Source organism: Prunus mume, linkage group LG2 (assembly GCF_029339155.1).
Source record: "Prunus mume cultivar Tortuosa linkage group LG2, ASM2933915v1, whole genome shotgun sequence".
NCBI lineage: Eukaryota > Viridiplantae > Streptophyta > Magnoliopsida > Rosales > Rosaceae > Prunus > Prunus mume.
In genome coordinates, this window is record NC_142699.1 from 27,054,537 (window position 1) to 27,067,990 (window position 13,454).

The following is a 13,454-nucleotide window of genomic DNA, read 5'->3' on the forward strand; positions in this document are numbered from 1 at the left end:
CCAATATCAAATTTAGACCACATTCCATATATCTCTAGTACTTGATATATCTTCTTCTCGAGTATATCATAGTTTGCATAACATCTCTGCAAGAACAACCTATGACTTCAATCTATGCAATGAGAGCGTCGATGAAAAAGATTGGTAAGAGTAATGAGAGACCATTAGGCAGTATTAGCGAGCACAAAATAATTATTCCAAGCTTTTATAGGTAGTATAATCATGAATAATAAAACAGACCTCATAAATAAGAAAAAGCAAATGCAATAATAGATGGAGTGTATAACATCTTTCACGAACGATGTCCTATATTTGCAACAGAACTTAACAAAATCAGGCCACTAACAGTTTGCAATTCACATACCTTGAACAGTGTTCTGTTCTTCCCTCAAACCAACCTTTGCAAAGTGAACAGGCATGATATCCATTAGTAGTAAAATGATCAGAGAACCCCAGTGCATTTGGGATTCCTTGTAATTCTATCAGCTCCAGCTCTTCATCATCCACAAGCATTGCGATCTTATCCGAGTGTTCTTGGGAATCTGCTCATTCCAAAGCAAGTTCACATTTTTCTTTGCTTGACAGTGAAGGAAGTTGAGGTTCCACCCCAAAACCAATTGGCGATGGGGGGAGTAGCCCAACTCCTTATAAACCCTTGCTAGGTTTCTCAACTTTCCAACGTGTCTGATTCTCATTGTTAGATTCCACCTTGCATCCAAAAGCAAAATGAATGTTGCTAAATCTGCTAACTTAAACCATATATTTGCAAGAACAATTTTTTCACTTACCTCTCTTCTTTTGACGAAATGTTTCCTCTTTCCTTGTACCTTATTTCGTACCTGTCCCTGTTTCTGTGAAGACAACAAATGTCAAACAACTTTCTAAAGGTAACCAACCACTCAGATCGACCTTTAAGATGATCATCCCAAAAGACTTTTCTCACATATCTGCAAGCAATACAGACTAAATCACATTTTTCTTGTTGCAATCTTCTGTTCCGAGTTACTGGTTTTCGCAATACACAAGTTAGCAAAACCCATGTCAACAAGAAAATCTCTAGCGCCAAACCGTCATCAAACCTTTTCCAACTTGGGGTTTTTTTAATAATAAACATAGTATAGCCGACCGGCTATACTAAGGCTTTTATTATTTAAAAAATTATATAGCCGGTCGGCTATACTATTGTGACACGTGGCGAAATGGGCGCTACATGCGGGTCACTTTTTATGATATAAATAGAGTATAGCCGAGCGACTATACTACGGTTTTTATTATTAAAAATAGTATAGCCGATCGGCTACACGATTGTTGACACGTGGCTAAACAGCTCAGCGTATAGCCGCCCGGCCTTTTATTTATTTATTTATTTTTAGTTTTTTTATAAGTATTATAACCGACCGGCTATACTCTTTACATAAGACACCGTTACCATTTTGAGTTGACCAGTAGTTTTTGGAAGAGTTCGATTAAAATGATTTTCAGAAATGCTTGCCTCATCTAGGAATGACAAATTTCCCAAGGACACTAGAATTGGACCTGATACTGAATTATTCGAAAGTGCAAGGAGGCGTTGTCTGAAATTTCCTAGCTGATCGGATAGTGGACCTGAAAAATCATTTGTTGACAGCTCCAGTGACTCCATTTGACCTGAACTACACCCTGACAAGCTTCCCAATATTTTTGATACGCTTCCATTGAAATAGTTCCTTGACAGATCAAGAACCGTCAACTTACAAAGATTTCCCAATGAGTTTGGCATTTTCCCTTCAATTTGATTAGCAGACAAGTCAAGAAGATTGACAATGGCTGTCAAGTTTCCAATGGAACTTGAAATTTCACCTCGCAAGAGATTCAAATAAAGGGATAGGGATTCAAAATTGCTACAAGTGTACAACCATTGAGGTATGGTACCCCAGATGATGTTCCACCTGAGATTAACAACTTTAAGCCTTGTCATGTTTGCAACACCAACTGGTATTTGATTGAGTTCACAACCGGACATATGCAACTCTACCAACATAGAGGGGAGTGTGTTTGTCACCTGAAACCAATCAGATGCTTTGCTAAGATCTACACACTCATGTCCAAGTTCTGCAAGCTCGAAAGACCAGAAAGCCATTGGAGATTCTCAACCTTCATCCCGTAGTAGCTTTTACTCCGGAGTCCTAGAGAGCGTAGACTCGAGAGATTTCCCAATTGATGCGGAATTATTCCAGCGAACTTTGAGTCTGAGAGGTTAAGATATCTTAAACTTCTAAGAGAACCTAAGAAGCTAGGAATCTGTATTCCTCCAAAATCATTGTTGCTTAGATCCAAGTAGCTCAGATGCTTTAAATTTAGTTTACCTTGCCACCCAAAGAGTTTTCTTGATACAAAACTGTAATTCAGATACTCATCTGAATAATAATTCCCACGGTGCAGCTCACGAACATGACCGGTTAGATTGTCGCAGACAACTCCAGTCCAATTGCAACAATCTCCCTCACCAACCCAAGATAAAAGCCTATTTGAAGGATCCTTAAGATCTTGCTTGAACATTAGAAGTGCTTGTCTCTCATTTTGTTTACAAGGCACACCCAAATTTCCATTGCATAAGCTAATGGTAGTAATCGTTGCAATGCTTAGAAATCTGAAAACTGAAACAATTCTCATGGCTTTGTCCATGAGGTTATATCTTAATAGGTGATGTGTGTGAGCAATATAACTCATTTAGAATGGTGCAATATATACACATACTCCTACACTAGAACTGAGAGTGAAGGTCCAAACTCAATATTTTTTTCAAAATCATTTTCAAAAATGGTGAACAAAGTCGTTGAGTATGTAGACTAGTAATAAGTTATGGGTTTATCCAGAGAAAGAAGACAGAAAAAAATAGAAAAGAAAGTGTGGGATGACTTAATAAAAAAAACAAAAGCAAAATGGAAGATTAGCATGGACTGAATTCAGACTTTGTAAGAACATGTAACTAGGTAAAATTTCAAAAATTGAAAACACATAACAGACATGAAGAAAATGAAACAAATAAACAAATATTTCAGATGGAATCACAAATTCCATATTACGATTAGGATCAAAATGGTTTGCTTCTGGTCATTGGTTAGGGAAAGGTAGATACGGTTAAAATAATAATATTAAATAATCTAACTATGATCACAATTATGTATCCCAAACCAAACTATAAGCACATAGCAAGAACATCCTCTCAGACAAAGCTATATGGCCACAATTGACAAAAGGGATCAGGGAAATTAGTAATTACTTGTATATATGGCTTTCACCTTCCATTCCACCTATATAAAATCACACTATTTCCCTTGCTTAGTCACAAAGCAGAACAACTTTGTACAACAAAAATAACTTCAGTATTATAGCTCTACCTCTACCATTATTTTCAAATATGACAAAACCTACGTATATCCTTGGCTAGCCTATGTTTTGCATGACAGGGCTCTACTGCATGATCAGACAGGCTGCAAATTTCATTAAGCCAAAGCAATCGTAGGGCAACTCTTCTTTGGCAGGTCAATGAAAGTGATTGTACATTTGTAGCTGCATCAGTCACCAGTGCCTGCCAAGAAAGAGGAGCCCTATGACTGCTTTGCTTATTTGACAAGTATACTTCTTCTAGTATGTATAGATGCTCCTGCTTATGTTTCAATGATGGACCGGCACGAGTTAGATAAGGGCTCAAAGACTCCAAGAGATGGAATAAACCAGTGAGCACAAATGGCATATCCTGAGGGTTATGCTGTGAACATCCATTAAGGGCTGCTTTTCAAGGATTTTGTTGGGGCCAGGGCTCATTCTGCTGCTAGATTTTTCTCCTCCTTATCCGAGCTTGATGCCCTTCTGATACCCTTAAACTGCTTGTATTATTTTGGATTTTCTTATTGAAATACAGGCTAATGTTGCTGCAGGTTGGAAGGCCTGTAATCTATGGCCTTGCAGCAAACGGAGAACGCGGCGTGAGACAGGTTATCGAAATGCTGAAAGATGAGTTTGAGCTCACTATGGCCCTCTGTGGCTGCCCTGGTGTTATGGATATTACCAGGAGCCATGTGAGAACAGAATGTGATAAACTCCACTCCATGCTTTAATTTGTTTTAGAAGCATCAAAATGAAATTATGCAGAGAGATGGATGAAATGAGAATGAGGCCATCAATTATTTGGGAAACTGCTTCAATTAACAGCTATTGGAATTCAACTTGTTTTTTCTTCTCTCTCATATTGTAATTCAACTTCATTAAACGGCAGGTTAAATTTATATTTACTATGGAAGTGATAGCATGACATGTGTTTACGTGTCATTGGAGATTACCATCTTTCGGAAGTCGATTTCCTATGCAAGGTGCATAGCTTTGATCAGCATTTCAAACCGATACATCCAAGGTGCCAGGCGGGAGGCCACCGCTGCGATTTCATCCTAATCGTGAGTAGCCGCCAGGGAGTTGGGCGCCGCCTAGGCCCGCCTAGCCGCCTAGGCCACCTAGCCTCCGCCTAGGCCGCCTAGAGCCCAAGGCCGCCTAGCCCCGCCTAGCCTCCGCCTAGGCCGCCTAGCGCCCGCCTAGCCCCCGCCTAGGCCGCCTGGGCTGGTCTGGGCTGGCGTTTTGCCTTGAGGAGTCGACGCTTGAGGTGGCACTGAGGCGCTGCATGAAGAAAGACCGAGAAAGAGAGATGAAGTCGAAACACGGAAGGAAGGAGTGCAGGCTGCGCTGGGAAGAAGAAGACATATAACCTAATTTTTCATATAACTAACGGGTTGGGTTTTGTAAAATGGGCTTAAACATTGTATTAAAATGGCCCTATATTAAAAAAAGTAACTTTTTTTAGCAGTTTTTTTATTATTTAAAATATCAAGGATACAGAAAATACAAAAGTAAAAGTCGTTCGAAAATGTTAAATTTATAAACCACCATAATAATTACGGCACTTGAATCTCATTGAATATTCAAATAATATTTACTGTCAAAGTATTTATATATATAATGCAACCATTCAGATGATATTATCTTACAAGGGACTAAACACGTTCCATTTAATAGGGCAACCTCATAGTAGTGGGAAAAATAAAAACAAAGAAAAGGTTTCAATGTCCATGCAAAGATTCTATATGTTACCTCCATTCTGAAACTAGAACATGCATGAAGAAGATCAATTGGAGCCACTATTGCGCACAACTTTTCTTCAATGCTTAAATCTGAATATTCGCCTTCCATAAGTCCTAACAACCCTAGTTCTCCGGCATGGCTCTCATCGATTTTGGTGTATACTAAACGTTATCTTTACTTTTGCCATATTTCATATAAGTCAACTTTTTCATTTTGGAATTTCCTGAATTGCACCCAGAATCATCATCACTGCTACATGTACCACAGTCACCGAGGTCATCATCAATTGCTCCAGAGTCTTCGGTATCTGATTGGGATTCCGCCACTTTCTTTTCAGAAGAACTAATATGCACAAGATATGTGGATGATGAAATCTTTTCAAATAATGTAATATCACTTGAAAGAGTTGAACCAATTAAAGACTCTAGTTCCTCTATTCCACTGGAAAGGTTCAATTCAGAAATCTGCAAAACAAAAACAAAGTCCATCACTAATTCAAGTGTAATGCTGTATCTGGTACATTAAAGAGAGAGAGATTATGATAACAATATTTTCAAGAAAATTACCTGCAATGACTTCGCCAACTCAGAATCTTTCAACCCATGAATTCCTCGCTCTAGCAGAACTCTCGAACAATTCACCCTTCAAAGTACCAGGACGTAAACCATACTTCACCATAAGGCTCGTTTCCTAGATAACAGAAGATTCAATTTGAAAAACCAAATTTCACATTTATAGATAGGTTTATGCAACAACAGATAAAGCTTATTAATTGTAGAATACAAATAAAACCACCATAAGAAAGTAAAAAGGATCCTGCGCATGTCTAGTCCTTAAAGCAAATAATTCATGAGACAAGCGGAAAACATATGCTCAACAGATGAGGCAAGTCAAAAAGGAAATTTGCCGGGATAAATTCTCTTTTGTAGGGGTAGATATATTTTTCTTGAGACAATTATAAATTTGGCTCCGTTGCTTGATCTTGAAATTTTCAGCTCATCACAGCCATCCTACATCGAAGATAACGTTAGAATTCTGATCCTTGAGAGCTCCAGATCCAAAATTCACCAAAAGTTTATCCTAAATTCAAAAATTCAAAAAAAAAAACAATGAACTCCTTGTCACATGCAATTTCATTTTGTGACCTCATCAAATTCATAATTTGACCCCAAAAACAAATTCATTTCCAAGTTTCGCAAAAAACTGAAAACGGAAAATTGAAATCAATTACCAGACAACTTTTAAAAAGTTTTCCAATTTCAAATTTTTTATGTCAGTTTTTTTAAATTTAAAAAGAAAATGAAAACTGAAATAATCAGCTCTACATTTGTCAAATATAGGAGATGAGAAACTCCTATCATTGTTGCTATACTTGCCATCATATTTTTTTGAGTTTGAAAGTTAGGGTTTCAAAGAAATAAATCCCAAATAGTTGAACATAGAAAATACTCCCAGCTTAGTTTATCAGACTATGCTTTGATACCATGTTGCAATTTTTTGGTAATACAAGTAGCAAATCACTCAAAAGATTAATATCTTCTAATATGATTAAGGACTGAAGATAGTCTCTAATACATTAAGGGATTTTTTCACTGTTTTTAATATCCGTGTCTAACGGAAAATTAAGTAAATACGTTTTCCCAATATACGAGTATTGATGTCCATTCATTTAAAATACGGATGCTAATAAGGGATTGATTTAACAAATTTATAAATAAACATCCTAGACATTATTTATAAAAAAACTCAAGCACTATTTAAACATAGAAACCACCCAAAATCAACCCCAAAGCAGTTTTTATTGCTTGAGTTTTTTTATAATTTCCATTTTGGGTGTTTTAATTTGATTTAACTGTTCGTGCCAGTTTTTATTGTGATAAGAGAAAGAGAATTTTGTTATTAGATCTCAGAGGTCTAGCTTCAGATAGAAGTTCCAAACTTGTTTTTCAATTTTTTTCAATTACTGATTCATTAACATTAGAGAGCAACTCTCTCTACAAAATATCTATTATAAGGCTCTTTAAAGCCCACTTGCTGGTTAGCTTATCAACCAATGATCACATGGCACCTATGTGGCCTCCTAATAGGCTTACAAACAAAAACAACAATTTAAAAGTTTCTACCAAAAGTAGCTGGAGCTTACGCTCGAGCTGTTTTTAGTAGAGAGTTACAACAAGGGCATTACACTAAGTTTAACAAACCAATTACAGGATCACCATCAACGAGACAAAGGCTCCCCTTACAGATAGTTGTTGCTGCGTAATCACTGGGCAGATGACCAATTTCAACTTGTTTGGCTTTCTTTTTCTCCAAATCAAACCAAAAAAGCCTATTGTCGCTACTCCTCATAAGAACCGTTTCACCATTCTTTGAGAACTCCAAAGGTGTGCCATAAATACATTCCCAAATAAATTCTGAAGGCACTTCTGTCAGGTCAATAGAACAAAGCAGGGTCCAAGATTCTGTCACTCCATATTCCTTCATAATCCAAAAATCATTTCGGTCTGTTCCTCTCAGTAACACAACTCCATAAAAATCCACCCGAGACCTCTAAATCCATCGTACGAATATCGTCACTCCTATGGGGAGGGGTGGGAAACTCACGACATTTCTCACCGGCAAGATCAAGGCTGACAATTATGTAACCATCCACATCTATTTGGCCACGCCTCAGCCAACACAGAGCACCATTCACAAACAATATACGATTTGGATCAAATGCAAAGACATCGCAAAGGATGTTTTGGATTGGTTTCCACGAGTTACATTTTAGGCTATAAATTTGAACTTTAAGAGTCTGGGCATCCACTATATTAGACAAACAATATGGGTAGAATATTTTTCAGGTTGTATTTCATTCTCCAAAAGAATGTATTTATGGTACAATGATGTAACCCTAGTAGGGTCAAACTATGAAATAAGATAAAATCTTAATTACACAATATTTGTATAAAAAGAAAGAAATATAATCCTAATAAACTAAGGAAATAAATATCCTAATTAAGCTAGGATCTCACTAACACTCCCCCTCAAGTTGGAGCAAAGATGTCATGCATGCCCAACTTGTCAAGCGAGTTGAGAAAGACCGTAGTAGACACAGCTTTCGTAAGAACATCTGCCAGTTGATACTCGGATGATATAAACGGAAAAGAAATAATTTCAGCATCCAACTTCTCTTTAACAAAATGTCGATCAACCTCCACGTGTTTTGTACGATCATGTTGCACAGGCTTATGCGCAATTTCAATTGCAGCAGACTTCTGTAGCTTACACACAACACCCTCCTTAGAGGTTACATGAATACCAAGATGGATATCCATGTAAATCTCCTCATTGAGGTCACCATGTAGAAACGCATTTTTGACATCAAATTGTAATAAGGGCCAGTCGTGGTTAGCAGCCAGGGACAATAGTATATGCACAATATTGAGCTTTGCCACTAGAGCAAAGGTCTCCAAATAATCCACTCCATAGGTCTGAGTATAACCCTTTGCAAAGGAACTAAACCCCATGCTTTATTCTTGTTCAATGCATCCATTTCAACATTCATGGCATCCATCCATTTGGGGTTAGATAAAGCATCCTGCAGCTTAGTTGACACACATACACTAGATAATTGACACAAATATGATGCATATGACTTAAACAAATGATGAGTTGACACATAATGGCTAATTGGATATTTAGACTTGGCATGTATATCAGGAGAATATTGTACTTTAGGTTTCCCACGAGTGGTTCATGGGGGTAACTGATAAGTTAATATAGACAGATCATTAGAAATTACCTCACTTGATTCACTATCACGAGTAGATTGGGGCACTAGCATGGTAGATGGGAGTATTGCATCGAACTCATCCATTCAAAAATCACTGCCATTATTTTCATATACAGGCGACTGGTCACTTGCTTCAGTGTGATCAGTCGATTCGACATTGAGAGCACCTGCTTCATCTCCAGATATAGGCAACCAATCAAGTTCCAAAGGGCAATCGATCGTTTCTTCATAAAGACCACAAGTTTCATCTTCAGATATGGGCGACCGGTCACTTGCTTCAGGCGACAAGTCGTTTTCTTCCCGAGAACAGTATCTTCAAACACATCATTCTCCAATCCAAGACTCTCCAATTCACTCATCATCTCCCCCTGAATTGGAGAGGAGGGAGAGACATAATAGGACACTTCTTCATAGAAAGTCACGTCCAAAGTAACATGCAGCTTCTGGGTAGGTGGATGATAACACTTATAACACTTATGAGTAGAAGAGTAACCAATAAAAACACATCGCATAACACAAGAATCAAGTTTACTCCGTTGATGAGAGTAGACATAAACATAGGTAACACACCCAAAAACTTTAGAAGGCAACTTGGAGACTGAGACAAGGGAAGCATAGTTACCAAACACATCATGTGGAGTCTTGAAATCAAGAACCTGGCTAGGAGTACGATTAATCAAATAGGCAGCAGATAAAATAGCATGCCCCCAAAGATGATGGGAACAGGCATGTCCAACATAAGGGAACGGGTAACTTCAAGTATGGCGGCGATTCTTGCATTCGACACACCATTCTGCTGAGGAGTAAATGGGGTTGTCATTCGGTGAATATCACCTTGAGCATGGAAGAAAGATGCCAAAGTGTTATTCACATATTCGCCTTCATTATCAGTCCGAAATACTTTGACCTGAGCATGAAACTGAGTAGACACCATAGTACAGAACTCTGGAAGGATGGAAGCAACATCATGTTTATTTTTCAGCAATAAAAAAGTGAGTCGGGTACAATCATTAATAAATGTGACTAACCAACGAAATCCGTTCGAATTAATGCGAGCCGGACTCCACACATCATAATGCACTAAATCAAAAGACTTTGTAGCTTTACTGTCACTCAAAGGAAATAGAGTGCGATGACTCTTGGCCACAATACATGTCTCAAACTTAAAACTAGACTTATCACAAGAGCGGAATAAAAATGGAAACAGACGCTTAAGGTAGCCAAATGACAGGTGTCCCAAGCGACGATGTCATATCCAAATTTGTTATTTGTCTTTGACGCTGCAACTTTGAACAGATTAACGACACGATCACGAACTGGTGCAGAAGGCAATGTCAAATAATATAACCCCCTTATCCGTTTACCATGCTCAATCGTCTCGTGAGTCTTGAGATCCTAAAAAAGCAATGCGTATGATAGAAAATAGCAGAAGCATTAAATGTATCAAGTAATCGACCAACAGATAACAAGTTACAATGGTTATTGGGAACTAGTAACGCACGAGATAAGGACAGAGTAGGAGTGAGAGAGATTGTGCCCTCACCAATAATTGGAGAGGGCAAGCCATTAGCACTAGTTATGTATGGGTCATGGGTGTTACTACAGAACTTATCAAAAAATTTAGCATCATAAGTCATATGATCAGAAACACCAGTGTCAATTATCCAAGTATTAGAGCTAGTACCTGGAATAGAATCAGAAACACACAAATTTATAAAGGCAGCAACAACAACACTAACAATGGAGTTATCACCCATGATTGCAGCAGAAACTCAACAGATCAAGGCAGAGTATACAACGAAACACAACGGAGGCACAAATACGGCACATGCATGAACACAGCAGAGTACACATAGGAACATAGCAGATACACAAATACGGCAGATACACGAAGATAGGAATGACACGAGCACAGTAAAGGCACGAACACTACAACACAACACACAAACCCAGGAGGGCACACAATGCACAGGTAGAGAACAAATATGGGGATAAAACACGGGTGGGCATAACACACAGGTTACCAAAAAGTTGGCTCTAATACCAAGTCAAACAATATGGGTATAATATTTTTCATGTTGTATTTCATTCTTCAAAATAAGGTATTTATAGTACAAGAATGTAACCCTAGTAGAGTCAAACTAGGAAACAAGATAAAATCCTAATTACACAATATTTGTACAAAATGAAAGAAATATAATCCTAATAAACTAGGAAATAAATATCCTAATTATGCTAGGATCTCGCTAACAAAAAAAAACTCCATTAGTCCCACAATTTTATAGTCATCTTTAGTTGAATCATACCCGAAGCCATAATAGGCACCTCATAGTTTCATCTCTTCTGAACCAAATGATTGCTCCAGCTCAAAGGTTGGGACGTGTTGCGAACCATCTTGAACTTCTGAATGGACGGGTTCCACAAAGCAATATCATCTACGCGGCAAATGCAAGCCAAACCATGAACAGAGTAGCCCAACATGTCGGCGAGTGAGGGTGTTGAAACGGCAACTTAATTTTGACGACTGCCTGAACGTCTCGTTATTGTTAAACGACACTGAAAAGAGTTTGCGCTTGTCAAATGACTTCACTAAAATGGTGTGAGTAGAGTTGGTGGTGATGGAGTGTTGGAGATGGGCTTTGATGAACTGTTGGTCATGAATGGTGGCATTCCACGCTTTGGACACGCATGTACAAGGATGTTGAAGACTAGCTCTAGTAGGAAGTTTGGAAAGGCTGAAACTTGCAAGGTTCTTCTGAGTTTAGGGTTCTAAGGTTTATAACTTATTTGTGCATTTATAGGGTTTTGTTGCTCTCTTTAAAAGAAGTAGCCGCAAGTTGTTTGTAGTTTAAGTCGTTAAGAGTATGAGTTTTTCTATTTAAACCTCACACTTTTTTTTTGTTTGCCCCAATATTTAAATTAAGTTCTTGAGTTTTATTATTGTGTAAAAAGATATAAAAAAAAAGCCATCCAACTTAATACTTAACCCTAGTACATCTATATACACACCCCCATCACTCTTCTTCTTCAAATTAAGCAAGTAATTGTTGTTGCGGTTAAATAAAGAGCATATAAGGATAGCCAACAACTCTTTGTTACCAAAAACAGAGACCACCGCTCTGTTATTTCCTGAAAAAATAATAGTTACGGCTCTTCTTTTTTAGCATTGTCCATCTCATGCCATGTGCTGGCCTGGCTATCCTACTAGCAACCAAATGATCATGTAAAAATTACTTGTTTGTTTCCTCAAAATGATCTGAAAATCCACAGTAAACATGTTATTGGTAGAGATTCAAACTCTTTACCATGTTCTATGTGCAAAGAATGATGAATGTTGGTCTGTGTAGGGGTCCAAATATGTAAACATTTGATTAGACATAATCATTCCAACCCCCAAGCATTTGATTGGTATAGTCCATTTCGAGATTGCATTGACAATTAGAAAGAACTTGTCGATTCATTTGATAGTGGGTAGTGGGGTATGTGGGGGTTGATGAGTTTTTTTTTTTTTTTTCTACTCGGTGTGCATTTAGGGGTAGTTTGGTAAAATAGTGGAGTTTCTTAGAAATTGTGAAAATTTGAATTAGAAGTTTGAGTGAACTTAGAATATGAGGTGAACAAAAAAAGTGCGGGGTTTAAATAAAAAAACTCTTAAGGGTCTGTTTGGTACGCCTCCTTGGATAGGACTAGCTTAAATAACACCCCTAACCCACGTTTGGTGTAGCGCTTCTTTAAGTTAAATGAGACTATACAATCCGGACCTACCAAAAACGTTTCGCTCATTCGCACAAAATAGAGAGCTCCGTGGAGGTGCCGCTAAATAACGAAATTGTTGTTTTGCACGATCGAGTCTACCATTATCCAAAGTTGCTCTATGCTTCTCTTTTCTCTTCAACGTTGCTCTGGCTCTTCTCTCTGTCTCTCCTCTTTTGTTTTGCCTTGCTTTCCTCTGTCAGACCACCACCATCAAACCCATAACAAGCCACCACAGACCCAATCGAATCATCATCATCATCACACCCAATCAGTCAATCAAACCATCATTACCACCATAACAAACCACCACATACCCAGGTCAACCACCATCACCACCCAATCAAACCACCACAACCAATAATTAATGGAACCAGAAGCGAGAGAGGTTGATTCAATTGGATCTGTGGCAGCATGAAGAGAGAGTGGAATGGAGAGAAGGAAGAAGACAAGAGAAAGGAAAGAATAGGAAGAAAGAAAGAAAGAAAGAAAGAAAGAAGAAGAAGCTGTATGAGAAGAAGAAAAGAGGAAGAAAGAGGGAACAAGGAAATGGGTCAAGGAAAGAAAAGGAAGAAGAAAATACGCGAGGAAGAAGAAAGAAAAAGGAGAACAAGGAGAAAAGAAAAATAATAATAATAAAAAGATAAGATACTTTTAGTCTTTAAAAAATATTAGAATTTTATTTATTTACTTTTCATTTATTTTTAATTTCAAAATCCTTAATTAAAATTAAATATTAAAATAATTATTTTTAGTCCGGCACAATACCAAATATAGATCTTCACTATTTTTACAATCCAGTTTCTTAATC

The 13,454-nt window shown here is 37.8% G+C and overlaps 1 pseudogene; it reads right to left on the minus strand.

Moving 5' to 3' along the window:
* Nucleotides 1-2,070: 2,070 nt before the first annotated feature.
* LOC148919937 (homeobox-DDT domain protein RLT3-like) overlaps nucleotides 2,071-13,454 on the minus strand; it is a 77,710-nt pseudogene continuing 66,326 nt past the window's right edge.